Genomic DNA, 17,647 nt, shown 5'->3' on the forward strand with positions numbered 1-17,647 from the left:
AAACACAATTGCCCACATTTTTTAGAATGACATTGATCATTTATCTGCTATTGTTTCTTATGATTCACTGTTCAGCTAAAATTCAGGGATATTTTGTCCGTATATATCCAAGCATCAAAACAATAGGATAAGGCAAGAAGGCATGATTCTTCCCTGTTGAATAATTAATCTAGGCACTCTTATCTGAAAAGCATACAGAAATAAACAATTTATGGAGATAATCTAAGTTTTAGAGATAAGCACTGGGAGAAAGGAATAGTAAAATCCCTTCTCACATACAAAATGCAGTTCCAGCACCACACTGTTGTTGAGTCTTTTGTTTTCGTTCATAGTCAAAATGGCCTTGGTGCTGATTACAGAGCAGGATGGAGCAGATAACAAGATTTTTTGTGTATTTGTTAAGGAACCTCACTTCTTTTGAGAAATTGTGACAATGTTGGCATAAAGCACTTTTCTCAAGTATTCTGAGTTGAAGTGACAAGCAAGAACATGGCAGAATAGTGCCCTACTTGCTTTCTTTAACAGCCAGAAGAGTGATGTGTCTATAGAAGCAGTTAAAGAAATGTATAGGGAACACAATAATTTGTTTCCTCATCTAAAGTTACATTCACAGGCTGAAAGTTCTGTGTTCAAAACATAAATTTCATGAAGCATCCTGTGTAATAAAGCTGTAGATGTATTTAGAGAACTTAGTTCTTTACCTTGTTGCTTGTTTAGCAGCAGGTATCTGTAGTAACAGGTAGCTGAAGAGCACTATCGCAAGTGGTCTGCATATATGATTAGGGACGAACACAACTATTCCTTTTTCTTCCCTATCTCTAGCTCACTGTTAATTGAATATAATGGGTCTGTAAGAATCTCCAAAATCTGCGCTTCTTTGGATGTGAAAATCCCCCTCCTAGAAGCTGTTGTGTTTTTTCTTAGCAAAATCCTGTTGTAGTGATGAGAGACAGGTGAGTAGATATCGGTTTGGATCCAGGCATCTGTTGAGCCCTGGGCATAATTAAGTAGAGAAGCGAAGGCACATACTGGCTAAAACAGTTGCTGGCTCATTCCCAAGGTTTCTGCAGTCTTTTGTGAGTGCACACACATAATTTTGGAACCAGACCCAGGTAATGAGGTAAAAAAACAATTCTAGAAAAAGCCACAGCAACAAGGGAAATGAGGTTCACCATAATGTAGAACAGAAGAATGAATAAGTCAGACCAGAGGTTTCTTTTAACCAGCACTAGTTAAAAGTTAATGCCCAAAAAAGGCTGTACAAACAAAAAGCATATAGTAATACCTTCTCCAAAAGCATTGTCAGCCCCCAGCAGTTTTGCAGCTCGGGAACTTTCTGAGTCAGACATTGCTTCTCTGTATTTAGTAAGCTGTAACGGATTTGTTTTCTGTTCACTTGTTTTGTCACTTGAAATTATGTAAATACATAGTAATGTGTTAAAATACAGATTGTATTCATGTATTAAATAATGTATTAAAAATACATATATACATATGTATTAAATACATACTACATCCTGGTTCGCGGGCAAGTTCCACATTATTGAGTTTGGCAGGTGGTACCTCTGGGAGCTTTTGGAGTTTTTTTACCCTTCAGGTTTTTCTAGCAAAGCTTAACTTACCTGTATCAAAGTTTTGTTGGGTTGTTACGGTTTTTGTTTTATACTGTTTTGTTTTGTGTTCTTTTTAAAATGGAAGAAAGCAGGAGTAAGTTTGAGCAGTCTTTCAACACTGAGCTATCTAGATTTCTAGATAATGTCTCGGACTGAAGAATGTGGTGTGAAGAAGTCTGCACAGTATTGCTGCAAGCTGTCAGCACCAGGAGGAAAGGGTTTGGCAGTGATCCCAAAAAATATAGCTACAGGGCTGAAAGTGCAAAGTCTATTAAGAAATGGTTCAACATATGGTCTATAGATTGCCAGTGACTGTATTTTATGTGGTGTGAGTGAGTAATAAACTTTACTTTCACATTTTAAGAGCTCTCACTTAGATATTTGATATTCAAATTATTACGTTTTTTTAAACAAACATAAGCAGAATGGATATAACTAAAAAATGAAGGTCAAGTGTTTTATATAAAATGAGAATTGGAAGAAAATCCGAGGAGGACAATTCTGAGGTGGGGTAGATGATTTTTTCTTGACTGATTGAAGGACTGAAGAAGACAGTAAGTTTTGGGTTTGTCGCAAGGAGGGTGTTTGATTTTTGTTTTGTTTGTTGGACCGAACTATCCTGTTCCTTTTGCTGAGTTTAAAATGAAGCATGGGGTAGCCGTGACACTCATGTTTTGGGCTGGCAGGAGCAAGACCACACTTTCTCTTGTTCATTGCAAACAAAACAAAAGTCGTCATTATGCTTTTGACAAACTTGGTAAGGAATTTTGATATAGATTATTTGGATTCTAATAGAGTCTAATGCTCATGTGTTTTTGGATCAGAGACTGTTAAATTAAGAAAAGCTAATGCATTGTTAAATGTCCCAACCTATAAAATAAAAGTAATAATAAAACAGGATAGACAGTAATAATAAAGCAAACCTGAGAAATACTGGGAAGCTTACCAACTTTGTAGATTTCTAAATCTCACTGGATTTTGTAAAAGATTGTTTACATAGATATTGTTTCCACTCTTAATGGCAAAATCTAATTGACAAAAACTTAATTTCAGGGTAGTGTCCTGTATTATTTATCAAAATGAATACTTGAAAAAATAGATCGGCAGCACAAAGTAAGGGTGAAACTGGAGCTTCTTTTGTTGGAGCCTGGGAAGATTGTGTAATCAGAGCTCAAGTCACAGTTCACTTGAAAAGAACAACTGTCAATTCAGAATGGCAAGATTAACATCCCTGCTTGTACTTAAACGATGAATACTTCTTTTTAGTTGTATCTTTCTGCAGTTGAACTCTCAAGTGTAGACATCTTGAAAGCATGCAGTGTAAATGTCTTTTTAGAAAAGCCATCCTCAGACTCACAGTTTTCATAGGAAGAAACGAAAGTCTGCAATTTAGATAAAGGAGTGTAGTACAGTGCATCTTCTGGGTCACACTGAAATTATGTTCCATGCATAGGTCACATAAGGAAGCACCTGAAATTTCATATGGTATTCATGATCAATGCATTTCTTGATAATTTTATTCAAATTATGCAATAGGATTTCCTATCTTTAAAGAGGTTGCGGAATTAAATTGAAATTAAAGCAAAGACTTTTTCGAGAATATGCTATGAATGACTACAGTTTTAAAAGCCAAAGTATAAGAAACTCTGTGGCTAATACAAGCCTCCTTTTCATCCCATTTGATCTGTTTTGCAACTTGTAGTTTGTGGTCTGGTGATATGTCTAAATACCCTTGCGAGATAAAAAATGCATGTTAGAAGGGCAACGTGTATTTGTGGTCTAACTGCAGTCTTTCCATATCCCTCCACTAAACAGGGGTTAGAGAGACCACAGAGCCAGCCTCTTCTCAGAGGTGCATAACAAAAGGACAAGAGGTTATGGTCAAAATACATGACAAGGGCAATTCCAATTGGACACGAGCAAAAATCTCATCACGGTGAGAGTGGTTAAGCACTCGAGCAGGTTGCTCCATGGCTGTGGAACCTCTGTCCTTGAAGATTTTCACAACTCAGCTGGGTAAGACGCTGAGCAGCCCTTAACTGGGTGACCTACCTTTGAGCAGGAAGTTGGAGCTGATGACCTCCTGTGGTCATCCCAGACTAAACTTTTCTGTGGTTCTGTATGACAAGGTATCGTTGCTTGTTTTGTAAGAAACAACGGAATTCCCTTACAAGAGCAAATAAAAAAAATTCAAACAGTTCAGCATACTGTTTGTTGGCAATAAGCAGCACCTCATGTTTCACAGGAAGATGGAAGAAACTCCCTAGAGACAGATTTAGGAACAGCTGTTTCTGTAATATTGGGGGGGAGATTGATATCGGATACAGATTGCATACATTTAAGCCTGCAGGTATCAGACTTACTCTCTTTTCTAAATAGCTGGCAATAGTTGCAAGTCTAAATACCCAATCCTTTCATGACTCCTGTTAAAGTACTGACTCAAATTATTTCCGGTGGAAAAGAATTGCATAGTTTAATTGCATACTTTTTAAAAAGTGTTTCCTTTGATTGGTTTGAAATTCTTCAATACTTTTTGTCCTCTTGTTTTTGAGCTATGACACAGGAAGAACAAAGTTTGTCATCTAGCTTTTTTTACTATTGATTAATCTGTGTAATTTTATCTTACTCATATCCTTTCTAAATTAAAAAAATCATCAAAATGTCACTCTTTCTGTAATAGTTGTAATGCTTTTCACATTTCAGTAATTTCTGTCACCCTCTCCAAAATTTCTAGTGCAGCATCACCTTTCATAGGTGGTGATCAATCCAGTACTTACTATTCCAAACGAAGCTCCATCATTTTGTTACCTTAAAGGAATTATAGGGTTTCTTGTATTATTTTGCTTCTCATTCCTTGCAGAGCCTAGTATTGTGGGATATGTTTGCTTTAAGCTGACAAAGTCTGATCTGAGAGGATATTCCATGCTTTCCATCCCTTTTTGCCCATGGTAAGCCAAAATGAGAGCCTGCTGTTTAATGAAAACTATTTTCTCCTCCACACCCATCCTCTTTTTTTTCCCCCCCTACTGAGTTAATTTTTGGATGGATCAGGTACTGAATCCAAATTGCCATAGAGTCTTACTCATATTTAGGCTAGTGCAACCAACGTAGCAGTGCTGACAATCAGTGCAGTGACAGAGCCCCCTCTCCCACACTTGCATCAGTTGAAAATGACTGTGAAAGCAGTTGCTTGTGATAGCTGACCTTATTTTAACCCTAGATGCACACTGAGCAGACGTTTTTACTGAACTCAGAACTGTGATTGTTAATTGTCTTCTTAGTAAAATGCACATTAGATTTATAGTGAGTTTAATAACCTTATCTAAATGGTCATCACTCTGCATGTTACCCAGCAAAAATTTCCTGTAGGAAATCAGAGGCAGTTAGCTTCTTTCTGGATGTTTTTGATATTTCTAAAGCCTGACCTGGATTTTCCAAGTTGACTGAGGAATATTTTCCATTTCCTTGAACATTTTAAATGCATTTGATAATCACATCAGGATTCCTTGATTGAAGAGTATATTACAGTAAATCTTTATTACCAGAAAGAGTTTCAGATTATCTTAATATTATTTTAAATGTAAAGACCTGCACCATAGAAATAAATGAGACTTGTCAGGGATTACACAAGATACAGGATTTAATCCCTGTAAAGGAAGATGTGATGATGGACTATTTCTCTCCTGCCATTGCGCTCCAGTGCTTTTTGCAGACACATCCTTTTCTTTTTTTAGGATATTGTGAATGGCATTTAGGATCAACCATCCATAAATCACCAATGTCATTGGAAGCCAATTAAAATATGCATTTTGTCACTATGGAAGATTTTAAGAACTTTTGGGGTGGGGAAATGTCAGCATATTTTGCTTTTAATGAATAAGCATTGAGTAAAAGGGAGAAGTTCTCACTTCTTAGTAATATTAATTATCGAAAGCATCTCTTTTGACCCTCTCTTCTTTGAAAGTTCTTTGTACGGTGTGGTGAGTGTATATCTATTTTGGATTACCTGTTTTATAACCACACCAGTCGCATCTCAGCAGCCATGAACTCCCGTATGTACTTCCTTGTCTTACTGAGATACCATTTCTTAATGCACCCTACCGCAGCAGTGGCGCTTACCTGAGGGACACACAGAGGAGAACAGCTGGACACCAGGTGCCAAGGGGGAACCCAGGCCTGGGAGCCGCGCTGGGAGAGTTCAGTGTTTGCTGCTCCTGGGGAAAGCCTGAGTTCGGGAGCAGGCGCTTTCCCTAGGGAACCTGGTGAGTAGATGCGAAAGCGTCCGTGAATGTGCTGGCCGAGTTACTTTCAGCAGTTCTGCTCTACAAGTGATACATACTGCATGCTGGTATGTCAGCAGCTTCCCAGCGTTGTTTGGAAAGAGCAAGCTGGTCAAGAACACATGCTGTTCCTGTCATCCTGTAGTATCACCCACTTGCTCAACAAAAAAAAAAATTAAAAATACTTTGTGTCAAAACCCAGGACTCAAGAATATAAATCTCACATGTTAAACTGCTGCTGTTGTTTTTCTTCCTACTGTCTTCTCATAGATAAATTGCTTAGGAGATATTTTTTCAGTTATGTTTAAAGTCAGCTGGTATAAACGCATATCTGTGTAATATCAAAATTCGTGATGTCAACCAACAGATGCTCTTTTTTAGAGAAGCATGACTACAGTGTGAACTGACAGCCATACCCTCAGCTATTTAAGCTCCTGACCTAAATTTGGCTAACAATTTTACTATTTGCTTCTAGGATTAGTGGGGGAAATAATGTCTCTGTTTGCATGCAGTTGTGAAGCTGTGCCAGAGTGGTTTTTAATCTGTTAATTACTAAAATTTGTAAACTGCTTAACCAAAAGCTGGTGCTATAAAAAGCCTTTTTACTAGTGAATGTTGAATCTTTTCATTGTGTTATGATTTTTTGGGGGGTAGTAAAAGGCAATATTTTAATATTACTAATATCTATAACTTAATTTACATCTCTAATTTAACTTTGTTGACAAATTTGTCTCCTTTCTGAATGATTGCATTGAAATGGTATAGTCAAGGTAAGAACTAACAAAATTAAGTTGACCTGTAATCTTTTTGCACCCAGACGTAAGTCATCGCAAAGGCTAAGATCTGTTTCGTTAATCTTTAAACATTATCATGATAATCACAGAAATTAATGATCTGAGTCTGCAAGTCATGTATTAACAGAACATAATGCTTTTTAAATGTGTGAGTAAATTCATTTCACTTCAGTAAGACCATTTACAATTAGATAGCAGTTTTAAGTGTTTTCATGGCTGTGACCCAACGCTATGCCACATGCAAGATGTGTTACTATACAACTGTATGGCTGTAATTGTAGAAACGTTGTGGAGAGGAGACCAGGTAGCAGCCTGTGACACAGTGGGAAGGATGATCACGAAAGTGCCAGGAGTCATGGAGCAGTGACTTAGGTTGTCGAGGAGCACTCCAGATGGAGAACAGTTTCCCTGGAAAGATTTTGCCAATTATTTTTTGGATAAAATCACAGAATTGCCACAAAACTGCAGCTGATCCTAACTTGAGACTCCCAAACTCTCATAACCGAAAGTTGTTTCTCAATTATTCTGGTCCTGTTCTCATGCTGCATTCATATTTGTATGGAGGCATTAAATAAGTCCTGTGTGCTTGTGAGTGTGGATGCTCTGCTGGAACAGTTGTGGTACAGCACACAAGCTGGGTGTGAGTTTTTGTTCCAGAGGAGAAAATTGTGCCAAATATGAACAGTATATGAGACACTTTTCAGAGGTCTGGTAGCATGAACATGAAAAGATAATTATATATTCCTATATTGGAGAGATTTAAAATATCACTATCATCTGTGATGTGTAGAAATCTTTAAAAATAGTTATAAATCTCACAATCATTACTAAATTGCAGTAATGCAACCTCATGTCATTGCATTGCAGTCACTGCATTGCAGTCATGCAATGCAACTAGGCATGGAGAGCCAGGGATCAGGAAACCTGCTTTCTGACTCTGTTTTTTCCAGTAAGCCTTTTAGCAACTGATTTCACTTGCCTCTCTGTCCTACATCCCATCTTGTAACACTGTTTTATCTTACAGGCATATAGCGAGGCTTAAATCGCATAAATAATTTTGAAACCATTAGGAGAAAGATTCTGGGGCTGAAGAGTGCTCTTCCTCATATGGTGGTAGTTTGAGTGCAGGGTAGATAAAGCATACGTAGGAGTAATATGCTGGGAAAGAGAATTTTTGGAGGTTCAAAAAGGTTGATCAAGTTTTCTTTAATCTCTTTTTTTTTTTTTTTTTGGTGGATTTTGCATATCTTTGTTTTAATCAAAGGATAGTTTTACACTTCTGTGAGAAAAGCCAGTCTTGTTCTTTTTCTGTATGAAGCTGGGAAACCTCAGGAATCTCACGCAAGTAATTTTGTGAAATTTCCATCCCAGTTTCCCAGCTTCAACAGTTTGGATGCAGTTTTAGGCACTGTCACCGAAACAGGTGGAGAAACAAGGTGAATCCCATATTCTGGTACTCCTTTTATTTCATTAGATATTTTGAACTACCTTTTACTGTAGCTCTGTCTGCAGACACAGGCAACTGCGACATTCCTGGCAATGCCAAAATGTATCTCCCCGTAGCACTGAGCCTCCATCCAGCTAGACTGTAGGAAGGGCTCGCTGAGATGACCTTGAAAGCTTTCTGCATTCCCAGTTGTTGTAGCTTGCAGGAAATAAAATGGTTTTGCAAGACCAAGGTTAGTTGGAGCCAGACTGTACTTTTAATTCTGTAGCTTAACAATACCGTGATATTGTAATGTTTTGTATGTAGATATGAGAGTGGAGGGAGAGAGGAGAAGGGAAGTAAATGTAAAGTTCAAGGGAAGGTGAAGAAAAACACAGAGCACAGGAAAGAAATTCACTTGAAAGCAGGCCACAGAAGATCAGTGTGGAATCAGAAGGGGATGGGAAGAAAAAAGGAGGGTGCTGTTAAATTTGATCTCACTTGTCGTAAGTACTCAGTTCCACTGCCGCTGAGTCTGCAAGCTGCAGACGCAGTTAGTCTGCTGTTTAGAAAATGGGCTTTGGGCTGCTCACCTCTCTGTGGATTCAGCTGCTAGAGCCAGTGATACAGAGAGAGCGAACAGTGACTAGGGGGAGAATGAGAAAGCAGGTGAAAGAAAGGGTGAGCTCAGTAGGGGCAGACTGCAGTTTAAACCTGCTGAGTTCCACCGGTTTTGTAATATGTTACAAGATCATATGGAAAACAGTGCAATTTTTGCTGAGTTTTCCCTATTTGCTTCTGCTGAATCTTAGCTTTACCTTATTTAGCTGACTTACACTACTAGCATGTCCAGGGGGCAGCGGCTTCTGGGAAACAGCCTGCCTAAAATTTACTGGAAACTTGCACTTCATGAAGTCGCGTGGTGGGAGAAGCCGTCTCGGGGCAAGGTTAGGTTGCAGCAGCAACCTCAGCAGCAGCTCCAGGCGAGTGCAGCCCAGAGGCCTGTGTTTGGCCCAGGCGCAGGAAAAATCCCCTGAGGACGAAGTGGGAAAGCATCCAAAGCCGCAGTGAACGCTGCTGAGTCCTAACCCGGAGGAAGCAATACCAGGGTATGCTCTAAATCCAGCTCTTCCCTCAGGCCTGCAGGGAGGTCTCTCCATCCATCTGTAATCTTTCTGTAAAGTGAGAGACCTGCAATCTTTTCTTCAGAAAGACAGCAGGAGTCACTTAAAAATCAGGGCAAGAGGTGTTAGCGTTTCCTTCTTTTCACGACGTCTGTGAGTTAAGGCATCGTCCAGGAAGTAGGAGATCTATGTTTAATTTCTTCCTCTGCTAGAGAGGATTTAAATAGCTGTCCCTCCAGACCGTCGCAGCCGCGAGGTCCCCAGCGGGCTGAGAGGGGCTCTCTGCCTGCGTGCTGACCCGAGCGGCTGGGGCGCTCACATGGAAGAGGGCTTCAGTGGTTCTGTTTCACAACCATTAAATAATCGCTGGGTAAAATACATATCTAAATTCTGTCTAAATCTGGGCTTGGGTCTGACTCCTGACTGAATGGCAAAGCATTTGAATTGTGCTTATTTTACAGAGCACATATTAAATAATAAACAGGATACAGAAATCTGGCTTGCAGTCAGAGGATATAAATCCTGTAGTCCTTGAGGTCACTGTCTTCTAAGAGGGAAACAAATAAATCTGTCTAAAAGCATGGTTTCAAAATTATTTGTGCTGACTGGCCAAACTATGTTAAAAGCAAGTTAGCTGAAATTTGCATTGACCTTTTCTCAGTATGACAATGATTATCATTGATTCAGTTACCCTAATTCCCTTCCTAAAGTACAAAGGCTTAAATACATTTCTGACAACTTAAAGTATTCTTATGTAGTATATGACATTTTGACTACATTAGCTCATTCTTGACTACATTAGCTCATTCTAAATATCCTTTTTCATTATTACAAATGACATAATTTTTTGCTGTGCAGGTTTTACACCGCATAAAAAAAGGAAAGAAAACTTAACTGTGTTGTCGTAACCAGAGGTAAAACAGTAGTGTCGACATTGTCATACTTCGAAGGTGTTAGGCCTCAGTTTTAGAGGAGCCGACCACTCTGCAACACTTGTAAACTTCAGTGAGAGGGAAAGTAGTTGCCAGCTCTGAAAATGAAAGTTTGTACAAGTATGTAAGTATGCTTTAGGTGACCTGGGAGCAGGCCCTCTCCTATTGAAACATAAATACTTCTAAATCATTTAGGTGCTTTTGAAATGTCAGGTTTGAAAATTTTGTTCCAATTGTAATTTAATGTGAAGTAAATTAGCAAATTTAAATGATTTCATCGATCAGTTGCAGAGGTCTTAGCCTTCTCGCAAGAGGAGCAGTTTAGCTGGCTTTAGGGTTTTCTTTTAATTATTCTTTTTCCAGCACTAAAAAACAGAAAATGTAAAGATACAGATTGCAAAGGCTTTTCAGACTGGAGACTTTTACATTTCGGAATGGAAAGAGAGATAAAAAGGAATTACAGTATTAAGAATGTTTAAGTTGAGAAAAGTAGATTGTGTATAGCAAAATCACTGGTAAAGTTGAACAGCTGAAGGTTAAAGTCCAGAGCTATAATGTGGGAGTATTGTAAATATGAGAGGTTTAGGCCTGAGATTTGCTGGGCTTCATGAAAAGTAATTAATTTATTTTTAACTCTATTTTGAGCTCATGCAATCCAGTTTAACTCATGTAGTCTTTCTTCCATACAGTTTTACATCTGATAATTTGATTATGAAAATGAACTCTCCCACGTAGAAGAGAATGCTAGCAATCTTGTTCTGATAAGAGATATTTATACAGCACCACCAAATCACTTAAACATATAAGGGCCATGTGCTTATCCTCATTTCTGATGACTAGCCCACTGTACCTATCTAAGGTCTGTCAGCACACGTTGATATTCCCTGTTCAACATGGGGCCATTGCTCTCCAGTGTTGCTTCAGAGTAACTTCTTTGACTTTTTTGGAAATTCTGTGAGTTTACATTGCTATAAATTGAGCATCTTTTTTTACATTCCCATCTTAAAATAGTACTGATAGAGGACCTCATTTTTGACTTATTTCTTCATCGGGGGAAAGGCAAAATCTAGTGAAACTTTGAAAAGGAGGCTGGGGAAGAGAGGGCTAACTTTTACAAATAGCAAAATAATTGGTAAATTTGAATAGCTGAAAGATAAGTGAGTGTGTATAATTCATTTGCTGTGGACTACTCACTGGCAAGCCATTACAGCAAAGTTTAAATTAAAGTCTAAGTAGCCTGTGGCTGCATTTGGAGGGGAGGTGACGGTTGAATAAAGGAGAAGGAAATGCTGTTTTGGCTTACTGCATACTCTCCCCTCCTTTGTGTGCCAAGTGCTGTAGTCTGGCAGTCTTTTCCATTTGTACTTATAGCCCAAATTCTGTCTTCACTTACAGTAATGTAAATGCCCATGTTTATGGATTCATCATATTATAAGTAACAGCAAAATCTTGACCACTGTTTCTAAAATACAGTATATTGGAATCTTTCTTAGCCTGCACAGCCTTGGTGTGTAAGGCTCCATTCTGATAAAAAAGGGAATACTTTATTCTTCACCTTTTTTTCCATGGAATGTAATGTCAAGAAAGGAAAGCAGTCCAGGATCGAAACAGCCTGACTTTGTTCTGATGCTACAGACATTAATGGCTGAGAAAATATACACTCTACCAGTGCATTCCAGGATTACAGGAGTTTTATAAACTTCAGGTCAGCTGTAGTTGTATAAACCATAACTGCAGTGTGTGTAAAATTTTCTGTTTATACAGAGGCTTCCATGTGGAAAAATCATTAAATGCTGTCACAAATTGCCTCTTTACACAGGAGTTATCCATCCAGTAATGGAAGGCTTGAGTGGCTAGATAAATAAATATATTTGGAATGAGAGAAAAATAAATAATTCTAGATGTTTTCTGAGCTAATAAGCTTTGTTTTTTATGGATTTTTAACCCTTGTATGGTGTGGCAGAAAATTTGTATAAAATTTTATCCTAAAATACTCAGATATGAAGAAAAAGATTCACTTATTATATGAAAATGGGATTTTCAAATCAGAGTTCCTTGTAGCAGCAGATATCCTATCATCATGGGATTATGGTATTGAGTTCAGAAAGAACTCCTGGGCAGAGGAGAGGTTGTGAAAAAGCCAGGAGGCAGCTGGGTGGTACAAAAACTCAAAATCACACAGCTTCTACTCTGAGCTTCTCCATATGCGTACCTCATAAGAGCTGTTAGCTTTTAAGTGGACTTGTCAGTGAGTTTCCTAAACCCTGATCTTTGGTCTTGAATGTCAAAGTAAATCCTGGATTAAAGAAAAAAATTTGGTTCTGCCTAGGTTTACATAGGCCTATGTTCCCACTTGCTTTACTTCCATCTGTGCAGACTTTTCTGCAGTCAAATATTAGGGAGGTAGTAACAATCCTTTCCAGTTGATCTATCTTACTTGATTTTCAGATACTAATTTTACTTCATATTCCCTTTAGTCACCAACAGATAGAATTTCTGTGTTTGCATTGTTTTTTTTTTCATTCAAGAAGACATAACTCTCATTCTAAAAAACTCTTTCCATTGTCAAAGCTTCAAATAATTTTACTTGGCATTTTTTCTGTATGCACCTTTATTTGGTATGGCATTTTATTTAACATATGGCTCCTTCTAACAAATAAAGTCAGCTTTGGTTTTCCAAGAGCAAATAACTTCTGCTGGAATACTGTCGTAGGGAGTTCTTCAGCACAATGTTCAGGTGATCATTAGTTGCCAGATATGACATTCAGGAACATAGGATAATGCAGAATAATTCCCGGCAGGAGGACCCTGATCCAGCCCCCCACTCCAAGCGGACTTCAGTCCCCCCATAGCTTAGCGCAATGCCTTTTCCTGAACACCACATTCATGTAAACATAATACTCTTTCAGTGGAAGTGTACTGGAGACACCTAGTTTGAGAGGATTAATCTTATTTCCTTGGTATATAGAACTTATGAGTCATCACCACTGCTTGTTTGAGCAGTATTAAATGTAAGCATCTTAGTTGTATCTATACACCCACACCAAAGTTTTTATATAAGATTTTAATGTGCTCTCATTAGCATAAGAAAACCCGGTGCATATTTGTAGAGCAGGTGCAAGTGATGTCTCATCTCTTCCTGAACAAAAGGTTAATACATTCCCACAAGTAATTTAATCTAAGTCACTTAATCTTATCACTAAAAATGATATGATTGTAAATTGATACAAATGAAAATTAAAAAGCTTCAGGTAATGCACTGCAATTATTAATTAATATTCAAAAAGGGCAGGAAGTTTTTAAAAAAGAAAAACTATACCACTAACAATTAATTTGCACACACTGCATTAATTTTAAGACTTAATTATGCTGTAAAGTTTAAGCTGAAGTACATATGGCACGTGCAGCGTAGGAGTGTGATGTAACAAGAACTGTAGCTCATGTTATGACTTGTGGATTTAAAATCTAAGTGAATTTAATGTAAATGTAAATCCAGAGGATTTAAGTTTTATGACATGAAACTCTGTTGCTGAAAGGGAAAACAGCAATTTAGTAGAGTATGAATGATATTAGTAGCCCTAAATCTATTTTATAAATTTTACTACCTCAGTTAAAATTTGTTCAAGTATATATTTAAGGATGAGTAATTAATTATTATATAAAAAAAATGTACAGGAACTGTGGCAAACATTTCTTGCTAAGAGGTCACCATGAAGAAACAAGATGTGAATTGGGCCTGGGTAGTAAAACTCTGTGCATGTGTGTGTGCATGTGTGCGTATGTGTGTGTACACATGCACAGCAAGGGGAAGAATTGTTTGGGGAATTTAACCTTACTGAAGAGTTTGCTTGGTGTGGATATCTCCCATCTAGAGATTTTTCTGTCCTGTGAGGAGAAAAGCTTTGCAGTTAAAGCCTGCTCAAATCAGCAGTGGATTCCTTCAGTCCACAAAGCAGCACAGGATGACAAGGGGGACAGACATAAGAATGACAGAGTAGAGGAAGGGAGGGCCAGCAGGCCAGCCCAGGTGTCCTGCGAGGTCCTCATCCACTCGGTGGTGGCCCAGATGTTCATGTCTCAACAAGAGCAGGCTGGACGCTCAAATGGGATGGGAATGAAGCTGCCCAAGGGCTGTCAACCATCAGTGCCCTGCTGTGCTTTGTAACGGGCTTATGGGAGGCAGGGAAGGGTGGAACAGTGGGGGTAGGTTTTGCTGAGCTTCTAGTTATTGTATGCATTCTAAGAAGAGGCTGAAGAAACTCTTGTGGTACCCTGGGTTTTGTTAATCTTTGTTCAATAATGTTGGATGAGCATTTATACTTTTTTTGCAGGCCTGTGGAAGACAGGAATTGCATTTCAAATTTTCAATAGAAAATTTTGTGTTTGCTGTTGATTTTTGTTCCATTGTTTATTACTCTCTTTAGAAACAAAACCTGCGCACTCTGAAATTCTTTCCAAAAGAAAGGTTTTAGTTAAATAGACCTGATTTCACAGAATATTTCTATTTGGATAGAACTACAAATTCTAACAGAAGACAGTTCTATCAAGGTTCCTCTAGCTCTTCATTTTTGCTACGCTTGTTCAAAGACAGACTTAGGCATTTGTGAATGTGGGAAAAATTTTGGTTGTACTGTAGAGATCCTGTCAGGTGTATAAACTGGCATAGTTTTCCAGAAGCAAACAAAACTATGAAAAGGTAATCCAGCCAGCCTTTGAGACCAGGTATGAAAACATGCTCAAGCTTATCCTACTTTTTGTGCATAAATGCAGTATGTATATGTGTACAAATATATAGAAGCCTTCATAGATCTAAAAAATTTGATTTAGCTGTGCTTTCATTCATAAGCTTTTCTTAACATGACAAGGGTTAGTTATGTTGGTTTATTTAATCTTTAAACTGTCTAGGTATTAACATCTCCTAAATATGATTACATTCCACAGAGAATCCATTAGGCAAGAAAGTGGAACATTCTTCTTTGATTGCTAAAGTGAAGTAGTGATTACAGGGCAAGAAGGCCAAGTGTGTAAGACACATGCTGGAGATTTTAAAACCTAAAAGGAAGGCATTAGTTGCTGGAGTGTAATTTATAAAGAAGTACACAATGTTGGTATATTTTGAATACTACTACAGAGAATGTGATTTTTGTTATTTCTTGGGATGACTAATTTTCACAAATGTTTGAACTGCACAACAAGAATTAAATTTAATTATCTGTACTCTAGGAAAGTTCTTTGATTGGGTATTGCTTAAAAGCTATTAAATTATGCATAATCCAGCAACTGAACTTCCATGGCAATAAAAAGGAATACTTGAACTATGTTTGTTACAAACCTCATTTAAGATGTTTTTCTGTGTTAATTTTAAGCAATGTTATGTAACTTTCTGTAATTAATTTTTGGTTTGGAGTTTTGAATATCTTAGTTCTAGGGCTTACTGAAGCTTCCTTGTTCCTAGGCTGCCAGAGCGACCTGAGGATTCCCTGCATACCAGAAATCTTCTCAATAGCGTAGAACTGAATATATCGTTGCCTTCTGCCATGTTTTCTTCTCAGGAATTAATGAAGAACTGGTATATTACTATGCTCACCTTTCCAGTGTTTCCTGTAGCAGGAAGTAACTCTCATTTAACAAATAGTCCTTCAACTGAAAAAAAAAACTCAAAAAAACCCAACCAACCAAACAAAATCCCCTTTTGCCTGCTCACATTGAATGCCGGCTCTGAGAATGGGTAAGCTCTGTATCAACTTGACTGGAAAGCTTGTGAAATTTCCATCTTCAAAAATTTTCAAAACGTGGCTGGACAAGGCCAACATTTGAGCAACGTTAGATTGGGATGTTAGACTAAATAACAGCCAGCCATTCCTTCCAACCTAAAGCTTTCTGTGACCTAGCCCAAAGAGATTACCATTTGGGTTATTTTAGCGAGAAGTAGAGAGATGTTCTTCCTTCTTTATTAGTTTCTCGTCAATCTGTACTTTTTGAGAAGTGTGAAAATTAGTACTTCTTCATTGTCTGTCTCATGTTTCTTCAGGTTTTTCTGTACCACACTATTTTGCTGTAGCAAAACATTGCTAATAGTTCAGCAGGAATCTTTCCGTCAAGTGGAAAATTAGTCAGGTACATTAATCTTCTGAATTGTGAAAACAGGTAATGATCCTGTAAAAACTCTACTTTAGAAGAGCTTGCTTTCTTAAGTACACACAAAAACTCTTTGGGAGCTTTCTTTCAAATTTCTTTGAGAAATTCATTCTGGGTTTCTCCAAAGTGAATCAGGGAAAGTCACGAACAGCACAGACTGATAAATCAGAGAGAGGCGCTCCGTCTATCAGCTGCTGTTAGAATGCCAGTGCTTCAAACATACTGCGGAAGGTATCTGCTGCCCCCTTCAGGCCATTCTCAGTATTAGAGAAAATAATAATTTTTAATCAGAAATTGATAGCATCTCATTCCTCTGCGCTTGTTTTCAGAGAGGAGGGTAAGAACGCTAAGAAAAAACATAGCAATTGTTAAGTAACTGTTAAGCAATTGTTATATATTAAGTTCAATAGTCACAACTGAGGAAAAAGTCCAAGGCTGTGGACTAGGATATGGGAAACCTGGACAGCAATTCAAGCTTCTCGGGTGCATTTATGAAGTTCTGGTTAAGTCCAACTCTGTGACTCAGTCCTTCACATGCAAAACAGAACTGATGTCCCATCTCGCCCTTTGTCTTCCTTTTAGTTCAGAATAAGCCTTCGCAGCAAAGCCCAAGGCCAGATCTACAAAAATACTTCCCTGCCTAATCGCCATTTGGGGGATAATGCAACTAGATTTATATGCCTGAATACACTTGTGTGTATATGCACTGATCAGTGCATGTATGCATATATACATGTGTATATATGTATATTCAAGAACAGCTCCCTAATCTCAGGTGAAATTAAGTGCTGCTTTTAAAAAGAACGAACAGCAACAGCTTGGTGCAATGTAGATCCATCAGTAAACTATCATCATCATTGTTCCATTTCAGGTCTGCTAATACAGTACTGCCATAGGCTTGTATTGCACAAAAAGGCATGAACAGCTTCTATTAAAAAAAAAAAAAAAACCTCTCTTCATTGCAGATCTCTATGACTTTGTAGCTGTCGGTATGCTTTCTCTGGAATATCTCAAAATCCCTTGCAGTAATATATAAAGTCTTAATTAATTTGTAAGATGTAGATGTAACTCTCAATTGCACAAGCATCTCATTTATGTCTCCATGGTATGATTTCTTCCAGGTTTTCCCTCTTCCCCTTTTAACACAGCAGAACAAAGATTCTACCACTTCTTCTCTATTATTCAAATAAATAATTACAATTCCTCCAAGTTACTACCAACTGACTTTTATGTAGTAACATTTTGGTGAATACTCCCAAGTCCTATTGCTGCTTATAATACATAACTGAGATGTTAGATACTGACTATACTGAGGTTTCCCTTACAGAGTAAAGCTGTCA

The 17,647-nt window shown here is 37.9% G+C and overlaps 1 long non-coding RNA gene across 1 annotated transcript; it reads right to left on the minus strand.

Moving 5' to 3' along the window:
• Positions 1–575: 575 nt before the first annotated feature.
• On the minus strand, positions 576–10,263 carry LOC135329034 (uncharacterized). The gene is made up of 3 exons (XR_010390184.1): positions 8,176–10,263; positions 5,733–7,095; positions 576–3,083 (listed from the first exon to the last, which is right to left on the minus strand). It is a non-coding gene; the product is annotated as an uncharacterized LOC135329034 (long non-coding RNA).
• Between the last annotated feature and the right edge of the window lie 7,384 nt (positions 10,264–17,647).

This window comes from Dromaius novaehollandiae, chromosome 8, assembly GCF_036370855.1.
Source record: "Dromaius novaehollandiae isolate bDroNov1 chromosome 8, bDroNov1.hap1, whole genome shotgun sequence".
NCBI lineage: Eukaryota > Metazoa > Chordata > Aves > Casuariiformes > Dromaiidae > Dromaius > Dromaius novaehollandiae.